We start from the raw sequence: 11,067 nt of genomic DNA on the forward strand, positions 1-11,067 counted from the left end.
GCATGAATTAAGCAGCATGACACACGAAAAAGTGCATGTTTTCTGCAGACGCACAGATCTCAATATGCACCTGGGTCAGTAAGGACAGTGGGCCGCATACTTAGTCTCCTGGATCCTCAAGGTAGAATCACATTACCTTGAAGAGTTACAGTAAATAGTAAAGATGGAATGAGAAGATGAACACAAAGCCCTGGCATAGCGTAGGCAGCCAACACACAGGCAGTCATTACTTTGAGCCACCAGTATTAACAGTGCTGCTTGTCCATCACAGTGCCCACAGACCATTCCACCAGAGGCTTCGCATGTGTACAGGCACAAAAACAAAAGCATTCAGTATCAAAAGAAGGCCCAAAACAATGGACTAAATTTTTCCTTTTCTTATTCATTGTTCTGGCAGCATAGGGAAGTGCAGCCTACATAAAGGTAGGCCCAAATAACTTTTCTCTGCCACCGTCCCCTGTGTGACCTTAACCATGGCACTTTGCTGTTCCTGGCCCTTGATTTTTTTTTTTTTTTTTTAATATCAAATGGCAGAGTGACCTCAAAGCTCTCAAGTGTTTCTCTAAGCTCTAAAATTCTAAAACCCCAGGTAGGCCATACATGGTGGTGCATGCCTATAATCCCAGAATATTGAGAGGCTGAGGCAGGAGGATTGCTTAAGCCTAGGAGTTCAAGACCAGTCTGGGCAACATAGTGAGACCCCATTGCTACAAAAATACAAAAAAATGTGATGGCAAATGCCTGTAATCTCAACTACTGGAGAGGCTGAGGTGGGAGGATAGCTTTAGCCCAGGAGGTCGAGGTTGCAGTGAGCTATGATCGCACCACTGTACTCTAGCCTGGGTGACAGAGCAAGGCCTTGTCTCAAAAAATATATAAAATAAAATGGAATAAGGCTCTGGGAGGTTGGACACAGTGGCTCACGCCTGTAATCCCAGCACTTTGGGAGACCGAGGTGGGCAGATAGCCTGAGGTCAGGAGTTCGAGACCAGCCTGGCCAAAATGGTGAAACCTCATCTCTACTAAAAAAAATACAAAAAATTAGCTGGGCATGGTGGCAGGCGCCTGTAATCTCAGCTACTCAGGAGGCTGAGACAGGTGAATCACTTGAACCCAGGAGGCAGAGATTGCAGTAAGCTGAGATTGTGCCACTGTACTCCAGCCTCAGTAACAAGAGCGAAACTTCATCTCAAAAAAAAAAAAAAAAAAAAAAAAAAGACTCTGGGTATGCACAGACCACAGCTTATAAGCTCTTTCCCCATTCTATCTGGGTTAAAACTCTGTTTTCTGACTCTGAAGGTGTGGGCCAAACTCTCTCCCTTAGTTTGTTATTCCGTGTGTCATTGGGTCTATATAAAAACTGGAGAGATTATTAAGTAATCTAGATTGTATAAACAATGACTAAACAACTAATTTTTTAAACTATACAGGGTTTTCCAGCCTAAATATCACAGGAAAGGAAAAAGAGAGAAATCCAAATTAATAAAGTAGTCCATTAGTTTCCACCATGTAGATACAATTTAATAATAATACATAACACTTGTTACATTTTATAGGCATTTACTATGTGCCAGGAAGGCTGGGCACCCTGCATGTTATCTCATTTAATCTTCCTAATATATCTGTGGCAAGGTGTTGCGATTGCCATTTTAATCCTCCTTTTAACTGAGGAGTAAACAAACCTGGAGAGAGGTAGGGTACATAGCCTATGGTTATGCAGGCAGTAAGTGGCGGAAAACTAGATGCAGCCAAATAAAATGCAGGTAATTTCAGATCAGGAATTATATTCATTAGCATCACTAAAGGGAAGACAGTAGTCTCCAGGGATTGACTTTGTCCCCCTGAATTCTTAGTGTCAAAAAGGGCCTGAATGCAACTGGTACATCCTGACTGTGGACCGAAGGAAAAGGGTATAGAGGGAAAGGAAGGGTAAGGGGCTGAGGTAAAGTGAGAGAGTGGGGACACTACAGTAGGTGAAGGGGGAGAATAAAGAGATGATGGATGGGAGGAGTCAGGCTCCCAGAGCAGACAACTAATAGAGGCTGAAAATTTCCAAGTAGTCCTGGCTCTGGGAGAGAAGATTCAGGGAGCACAGAAAGAAGGAACAGGAGGTCTTCGAGGCTGTAATTATCTAACAGGACTGTGATGAAAACAGGAGTCAGGGAGCTGCTGAATTGGGGAGCAGGGGGAGATGGATAATGTTTTCTCTAGCCTCATTGCCGAGAAACTCATTAAAATCCCCTTTCCATTTCCAACTCCTCAGTATCCAAAAGGCCAGTGTTTCTGAAACTGGAGAGATTTTCTTCTTTTCAGTAAAACTGGGGGAAACAAATAAGATACGTCAATTTAAAAGTTTCTAAACCATTTCACCTTCATCCCACCACATTGTGCTATGAAGAAAAGAAATAACCTTTTTAAATGATGGGAAAAGGGTAGCCACAGGGAGAGGGGGAAAAGGCTGGGGGTTCTCTTTGTATCATTTTTCAAAAGAAAAAGTATAATGTCGTTTTCAAGAGATGAACAGAATAGACCCTAAGCTGATATTCTCATTCACCATAAAAATATATGGAGAAAAGGAATCCTGAATTCAAAAGAAGATTTTTTAAAGGGGTGAAAAAAATAAAGAAAACACTCAAAATTATATCTAACATAATGGTACTTAAGTACTTCGTAACTATTTTGTCCTTTAATCCTCAAAATAATCCTGTGAGGGCTTCAGGGCTATAATTACCTACGAAGACTACTTCAGTTTCGATTTTGCAGATGAAGTAAGTGAGACACAGAGAGGTTAAGCTACTTGCTAATGTTGGCATAGCTAGCAAGGAGTAGTTCTAGGATTTAGGCCCAGAGGGTCTGACTTTTAATACCCAAGTGATTAGCCAGAATGCTAATCTGCATCCTCAAAAGAATGAGAAAGACAAAACAAATCCAAAGCAGAAGACTCCCAGTGAATTACTTATCGTGCCAAGGTAAGGCTGATGAAGGACATCAGGACCCTGGAGAAATGTATGTGGACTTGAGGAAAGACCGGTAGAGATGCAAGAGATACAGGTCTAGAAGTGTGATAGGGTGACAGCAAGAATCCCAAATTGGGAAGGAAAAAAGATCTGAGTTTCAGGTCCTCTTCATATTGGCTTTGTGACTGTAGGCAAGCCACTTAACTTCCCAAAGCTCCAGCCTCCTGTGTAAAATAATACCTGAGACCAGGTAGTTGTGAGGACTGCTATGAGACTGAGTTGACTGAATGGAAAAGCAGTGTTAGCTGGGCGGTGTTACACATAGTCATTAAAGCTGTGGAATACCCCAGGAGGTTTAGAGCACCTTGTAATAAACAAATAAACAAAATTAGCACAAGTCTGCAACAAAATGCGTGATTTGTTGGGTGCTTTTTGCTTTGCTTTTGTGTGGGTTAAACTCTTTCACTGGCTTTCTTTCTTCTTTCTTTCTTTCTTTCTTTCTTTCTTTCTTTCTTCTTTCTTTCTTTCCTTCCTTCCTTCCTTCCTTCCTCCTTCCTTCCTTCCTTCCTTCCTTCTTTCTTTTCTTTCTTTTACTGAAGGCTCCTTTGGAATCTGTGCTGTGAGTGACAAATCTGAGACAATGTGATGTTGGAAACAATCATAGACTTTGAAAGGCCACAGATCAAGAATTCAGTTCTCTGAGGCCATGACATGCTCCAAGTTAAAACAAATATCCAGGGGAAAGCAGGCAGTTTGGGCAGTATGCAGCACCTGGACCCCGCCTGATTGAGGAGACTACATTCCTTGACACTAGTGACTTACCCACAGTTGGACTGCTTATGGTTAGTGGCCTTTCCCTTCCCTTCCTGCTTTCTCCTGCCCAGATGACCTTCTTAAAGGATAGGCAGTCCCTGGCTCTCAAAACCCATTCAGGTCCTTCTTCCCTTAGAGCTCCTCCCATGGAAATGTGTTAGGTTTTATGCAATATAATTAATAGACTGAAGACAGTCTGAGTAACCAAGATAAGGTTTAGCACCACCGAGAAAGTGTTTAAACTTTATGAGAGAACCTGGTGCATCTTCATGCCCTCTACCCCCAAGAGATAGTGCTAATTGCCTGACAGTTATTTTTTTTTTTTTTTAGCCTCTGAGAAAGATGATAGAAGGAAAGAGTACTGGGCCAATACCTAAAAGACTTAGGTGCTAGGCTAGGCTTTCCAGTTGTCAGGCTGTGTGACCTTGGAAAAATGGCGTTACTCCTCTGATCTTCTCTCGTTTTCCTCAAGTGGTAAACTGAGCACTTTAAATTGGTGTTTTCCAAAGTAATTTGAGAAATTATCTCTGTTACAGAGGAATACATTTAATTTTGATTATTATTACAAAAAATCTATTACAATAAACTTATGATTTATATACATTATTGCCTGGGATGAGCCTAAAGTGAAAAAGTGAGTCAATTTAAAGAAAAATCTTAAAGTAAATAATATTATAGATGGACGTGACTAAAATTGTGACGGTGAAATTTGAAAGAACATCATAAGGGACCTTTAGTCCCTTACCAAAGGGCAGAGTCCAGGATGCACATTCAGACATCTCTTCTGTTTTTCTACTTGGCAACCCCCCTAGTTTGTCCTCCCATCCTTTGTCAGGCCTTTCTGTCAGTGTTTGTGAGAAACCTGCCCAACGCATCTATCCAATGCTCTATAGTCCTTGGGTATAAAATTATAATTGGCACAAGTGATCATGTCATCCATTGCAGTTCACAAGTAAAAGTTTTAGTAAGACCAATAACATTTCAAATCATCTTTTAATTTTTATAAAATTATCAAATCTTGCTCACAGGTCTCTGGTCCTTAGTTCTCCAAGGACTCACTCTTCTGGCTCCACAATTCAGTTTTTCATGTGACTTGTTAGGGATCATCTATATTCCAGCTGAGGGTGGAATTCTAAATCTAGAAGAACGAGTAAATGAGCATGTTTCATAGAAGCTCTGTAAAAGTTGAGTCCAAAACAACTGAGAGGCTTTGGAAAGTCCCAATATTGCCTTAAACATAAATATAGTGATCAGTAACTTTTTATTTATGGCAAGCTTTGAACCTTCTAGAAAGATGCATCGAATGCAAACTATCATTAGCAGGGAAATGCAAAAGCCACTTGGTATTACATGATTTATACCCAACAGCTCAATGCAGGCTGAGCAAGCAAGAAACATTGTTCGTATCTCAAGGCAAAGACAGAGAGATTGGGCAGATTTGAAGAATCTAGTTTAGAAATTCAAGGGGATGATCAGGGTAATAGATTTACTAAACCCGATTAAGGGCAGGAGAACAAGACATAGGACTTTCAGGAATATTTTTTCTTTCCTTCCCAACATATTTACCTTCAATTGCTAAGCTGTGTAGTAAAGAAGGCTGCTCTGGAATGAGCATCATGAAATGGGTCTGGAAGGGGCTGGGGGCTCATCTGGTAGGTTTTGCAGGAAATCCGTGCCTGTAAATGTGCCTCTCATATGTGATGATTTGGGATCGTCCTGGTGGTGTCCTGGTCCCTGGCTGTGTCTGCAAGACTTAGAAGCAGCCAGTGAGACTTGGGATGATAAAGCTGAAGCACTGTGGGCTCAACTAGTAAGAGTTCAGTGACAGATGTTGATCAGTTTAGATTCTGAATATTCCACATCAAACTGAGACAGGGAGGGTGTTTCAGCTCCTTCCCCTTACCCTCCTTCCTTGGACTCTTCCTCAGCTGTGAATGCCATAGGTTCTTTGTTCTTTCCTTTAACCACCTCCAGTAAGCCTTTGATTTTAAAGACAGTAGTGGGAAGACAGAGAGCTTGGATATAGCAGCTCCGTGTGAGGTCTGTGAGCTCTTGGGTGAGTCACTTAATGTCTTTAAGCCTCACTTTTCTCATATCTGAAATTGGCAAAATAGTACTACCTACCTAATAATGCTTTGGGGAGAATTTAACAAGATCAAATACCTAAGGCACAAATTATTTGCACAGAATGCTCAGTTAACAACCATCTGATAAACCATGTGGCTCCCTCTTACTGCAAACAGAGTACATCTTTCCAGAAAATATGGAGACAAATCTTCAGAGTCCTGGAAAGAGACACAATGAATTAAAATATATTCCTAAAACACATTTTAATGAAAGAAAAAGCAATCTCATTTAATTCATTAGTTGAGATGATACCTAAACACTGTAAACAATGCTGGATTTTCTTTTAGTCACTGATTGCAGAGAAATCAAAATCTTACTCATTTGCATCCAGTGGACTATTTTACACCATTCCAGGCACAGTCGATGCCACTGGAAGTAAAATACAAGTTTCCTGACTTCTTTTTTTGCATCCAAGCCAGGACTTCATGAAATGAATGGTCTGAGGCTTGGTGCTCAGCCTTGGGCTTTTGTGCCAGGCAATATCTCTATCAGGTTCCAGCAGACTTCCAGGGCTGGCCTGATGGCACTCCAGGTTTTTTGTCTTTAAGTATCATAGATTTCTCCTAGCAAGACAGTCAGAGCTTTTGATGCTGCCCTTTCTTTTCAAGGGAAAGAATATATGAATGAAGCTGACACCATCAGTAGGGGACTAAAGGTCAATTACTAAAATTTTCATGATTAATTGACAGTGGCATGCCAATCCCTTCATCATCCCTTTCCTACCCTGCTTCATTGACAAAGGTGTGGAATCTTAGCATAGAGGATCTGAATTCTTCTAGGGTGTAGGAAATTATTTGCTGTTCAGGAGAGTAAAGAATTTGAAACACAAGGGGTTGGCAAATGCATTAACTAATTAAGGTCTTTTCAACTGGTTTCCCCCTTACTAACTAAAGGAATACATTTTGACTTCTAGTTGCAACTCAGAGGATGACCAAAAGACAGAAATTAACGAATATCCTTTTTGGCCTCAATCCAAAGAACTATTTTTCTTTCTGAATTTATCCTACTCTTGAGCCCTCCCCAATGAAGAAGAATGAAATCATAATGGCAATTTTCTTTCTGGCAACAGTTCATCACAAATGAAATTTACCTGTTTTCTTCCAGGTTGTCTCAAAAAAGAATGAGGGCTCTTTCTCTCAAGGGTTTGATGATTTCAGATGTCTGTCTAGAGCATAAGGAAGATAACCTAATTTCTGTTTCCATAAAAAATACTGGAGGACAAGAAGACAATGTTCCTGTGGAATGTCCTCTAAGAGCTGACATGGGTGGGAGGTCAAGAGGATGTCCCCCAAAAGGCAGAAGCTCTTGATTTGCCAAGAAAGCTCGAGAAGAGGTCATCTGCAGAAGGATGAGGCTGTTGCAGAGAGACACTAATCATGAGACAAGAATTCATATTTTCTATGAAATATCTCCTTCTAAAATAAAAAATCCAAAGCCACCTTCATTATCACTTATTTCACCTGTTTATTATAAAATGTTTTCAGGCAATGTTGCAGCATCTTCAATTATCTGCAAAGGAGCTAAGTTTGTTTGATTTAGACAGCAAATTGACCTCCCATCTGATTTCAATCCTTCCTACCAAATAGGTTGGCCATGAATGCTGCTGTAGTTGTGTGATACACTTTGAATTTCACCAAGCATGTGGTAAAAAGACTGGTCTGAGCCCCAGGTGTCAACTGAATCTGCCACAGCAGCAGAGAGGGAGTCATCTGTATTTATACCAAGTTTGTGTTCACATTAGCTCAGAGTATAACCGATTTATACAAATACGTAAATGCCTCATTGTAAACCCAAAGTATATTCAGACAGAGAAAAGTTCAGCTCACCTTTTCTACAGATGACATATCTTCAGGCCTTCACTTCTTTTCTTCTCAATTTAGTTCTCAATGATAACTCAAAGCAAATGAAGCCTTCTAACTAGGTATAATTATGACAAACACTGAAGAGCCCAGGAAGTAAAAGACAATGGTAAGAAACAATTCTAAAATGCCTTAAAGCTGCCCTCTCATCCAGCTGATTTATGTCATAAGCACTTGCTACAAATAAGTCTATAGAGTTTGAGTCAAAACATACATGAGACATTTTAACTTCTGCCCAAACTGTTCATCCTTTTGCCTCATGCTCAGTTTGGTCGATTAAAAATTAGGTGAGTAAGAAAATGGTTTACCACAGTGAGAGAAAGTGAGACCAGGGAGAAACAGGCAATGCAAAGAATTATGCTGATAATTTATGAAGACCTAGAAAGAAAATTTCTGATTCATCAATAGTATTCATAGGTTAAAAAAAAAAGAAAAGAAAAGAAAACCAAACAAGAGGAGGAAAAAGGGATAAGACAGAAAAAAAAGATTGAAGGAAATGGTCTTCAGTCTGGAGAAGATTCATCCTGTGAGAATGCATTGCTGTCTTAAACAATGTACTGTTTTTCTTACTTATGAAAACCAGCATCAGATGCTGGTTGTTGGTCTTGTCCTTGCTTAGGTCTATAGGTCTCCAATCATTCATTTGCGTGTCATTGAAAGAGGGGATGACACTATATTACCCCTTTATTTCGGAGAATATGGAGGAAATATCTGTCATACTGGTCATCAATTTTTATTTCAGGAAAAGTAAAACCTATTCTTATGTAATCTTCTCTAGCACTTGGAAGCTCCTCAAATGACTGCCTCCCTCATTTCTTTCTTAATATATGCAAATTTTACTATACATTTATTTGGACCTGGAAACTTCAAACATAGAAGATTTGATGTTGCTTATACCTTGAGCAAGCAGGAAATCCTTAGGGAAATGTGAACTAGTTCATACTTATGATAACAGCTGTTTTAATAAAACAATGAATTATTGACCCAACATCTGACTCATCTTTTGCTGCATTTTTTATGTTACAGGAAGGTTTATAACTAATAAATTTCTTTGTATTGCATGCATATCTTATGAAAAGATAATTGCATATCCTCTGCATATATTCTTAACCACTGGCATGTTGTATGTACTCAAACTGCGGCAGTAACGAGATGTGAATATGAGTAAAATTTTGTTCTAAAATCATAAAACATAATGCTGAATTATTGGGGGTAATTATTTAACAACAATGACAAAACCTTCTCTCTTTACTTATCTTAACCTACTTCATCTTAATCTCACATTATTTTTTAAAAGAAAACTTCATTGCATATTCTAGCAAAGCCTATTGGTAGGCGAAGGTTTAACAGAGCCAGAGAGAATGTGCAAGGAGTGAGAAAGTGAATTGATGGATGGATGGTTAAATGAATATAAATGAACTGACACCTTTACAGGAAAATAACATTTCTTTTCTTTTTTTATTCTATAGATCAGTGGGTTTTGTATCTGTAATTCTTTCATATCAGCAAAGAGGAAATAAACTCTCATGTAAATCATTTTCCCCCCATCTGTAGCATATTAAAACCATGCCTTTTTTTTCTTTTAAGCAGATTCTTTTTTCCCTATTTGCTTATCAGTTCATCCACCATTACATTTTAAATGAAACTGCAAGACCCTTGTCCCTCCCCCAAATTTCAGCCTGATGTAGGAAAGTGGAAAGCAGACTTTTCTTGCTTTAGAATAGTGACCTAGATTCAATTACAGATAGACCCAGAAGAGAGAAGTGACACCTCACAATTTTCTTAGAGGTCTTGAAAAAATTAGAAATCTCAAAACAATACTTAATGGGAAAGAATCTGTTTATTTCTTCCCATTTTCCATCTTATTTCTTCTCTGCCTTAATTGCATTGCTTTGGTCCATTTAATTGTTCCTGGTATAACATCACAATAGGTTTCCCACGGGATATTTCTGAATCATAAAAACGGGCATTTCAAGGAAATTTCTGAGTTTGGCTTTTGAGGGTGGGTGTCTACACACAGAGTATGTGTAATTCTGCAAACTGAACCCAGATAAGATGGGGAAAAAAATCTCTTAAAAGGCACATTTTCCCTTGCAGCCTTTAAAAAAGCAAACAAATTACATTAATAAAGTACACTTATTATAATTGCACTGCAGACAAAGCACTGAACGGGGAAAAGGGGTGTATATATTTTACTGTTTTCCCAATTACTGTAGAAAAATGTGGTCGAAAGAAATAGAAAGAGGGAAGAACCCTGTGATTCTGCTTATTGACTTTTATCACTAAATTAAGCATATAAATGACCTGAGCGGGTGGCTTGGTATATTAAATTAAAAAAAGAAGAACAATGATTCTCTCTTCTTTTTCCCTCCCTCTCTGATCTCAGCTTGAAAGGAGCCTCCGAGAGATAAGAAAGATGGGATTCGGTCCGTGCTACTGGGGTGGGTCCTGCTTACCGCGAGCAGGGAGGCGGTTGCCTTCCATGCAGGATTTCCGTTGAGGGCTCACAATAAGCGGTCTCAAGCGGGGGACCCCCGCCACTTCCACGGTCCCTCAAACAAAGAAAGAAGCCAAAGTCGGCTCTCCCAAGACCAATGTAAGCGCTTAGGAAGCTTTGAGACGCTTTAGGGCGAGGAAGGCTGCTGTGGGCAGGTGTGAACACCTCAGCCCTCGCGGCGGGTTTGGAGCCGTCCAGCGTAGGAAGAGGGCAGAAGTGGGCTCGTGTCTATGCGGGTATTCGAAGTGAAAAAGAGCTGCAAACGGCACAAAAGTCCGGGGGCTAGGCTCAGGAAAACAGAGCAAGGGAGCTGCCTTAGCTCTCAAACACTGCCTATGGAGTGGGGTTCTCCAGAAGATTATTCTAGATCCTATGAAAGAGGTCTCCACTGGGCGCTGGCCACGGCATTGGGGATGTGGGTGCGCGCCTGCTCTGAAAGAAGGGTCCCCCAGGCCGCGCGGGAGAACGCAGGAGACGCCTGTCCCCGGGGGAGCCAGAGGAGGATTGTTTCATTTCAAAGTGAAAATCTGCAGGCTTTGGGAAACGATATTCAAAAAAGTATATAATCACCATATGCCGCTCAATGGAGGATCCTCATAATTTACAGCGGCAGATAAGGCTAGAGGGTGTAATAAAAAATCTGAAGCCCTCCCCTCCCCCCTCGCCGCCTCCCCGGAATTGCACCTTGGGCAGCGGAGCAGAATCCGGAATGTGAACTTCTCCCGACATATGTTTCCCGCAGATAAGTAAACAATCTGGACGTGAAATGGAAATGGTAATTAATGCAGTAATGCTGTTACACCTCGAGTGTGCA

General features: G+C 40.4%; 1 long non-coding RNA gene across 3 annotated transcripts; it reads right to left on the minus strand.

Annotated features, from left to right (window-relative positions):
• Positions 1–1,504: 1,504 nt before the first annotated feature.
• LOC117077659 lies at positions 1,505–10,845 on the minus strand. 3 transcript variants are annotated; one of them, XR_004434828.1, is made up of 5 exons: positions 10,213–10,842; positions 7,724–7,836; positions 6,988–7,062; positions 5,934–6,055; positions 1,505–2,318 (listed from the first exon to the last, which is right to left on the minus strand). It is a non-coding gene; the product is annotated as an uncharacterized LOC117077659 (long non-coding RNA). The 3 variants fall into 3 exon arrangements; XR_004434827.1 differs by lacking the exon at positions 1,505–2,318 and adding an exon at positions 4,745–4,908 and having other exon boundaries at positions 6,988–7,251; positions 10,213–10,845; XR_004434826.1 differs by lacking the exon at positions 1,505–2,318 and adding an exon at positions 4,745–4,908 and having other exon boundaries at positions 10,213–10,839.
• Between the last annotated feature and the right edge of the window lie 222 nt (positions 10,846–11,067).

This window comes from Trachypithecus francoisi, unplaced genomic scaffold, assembly GCF_009764315.1.
Source record: "Trachypithecus francoisi isolate TF-2019V2 unplaced genomic scaffold, Tfra_2.0 Lachesis_group0, whole genome shotgun sequence".
Lineage (NCBI taxonomy): Eukaryota > Metazoa > Chordata > Mammalia > Primates > Cercopithecidae > Trachypithecus > Trachypithecus francoisi.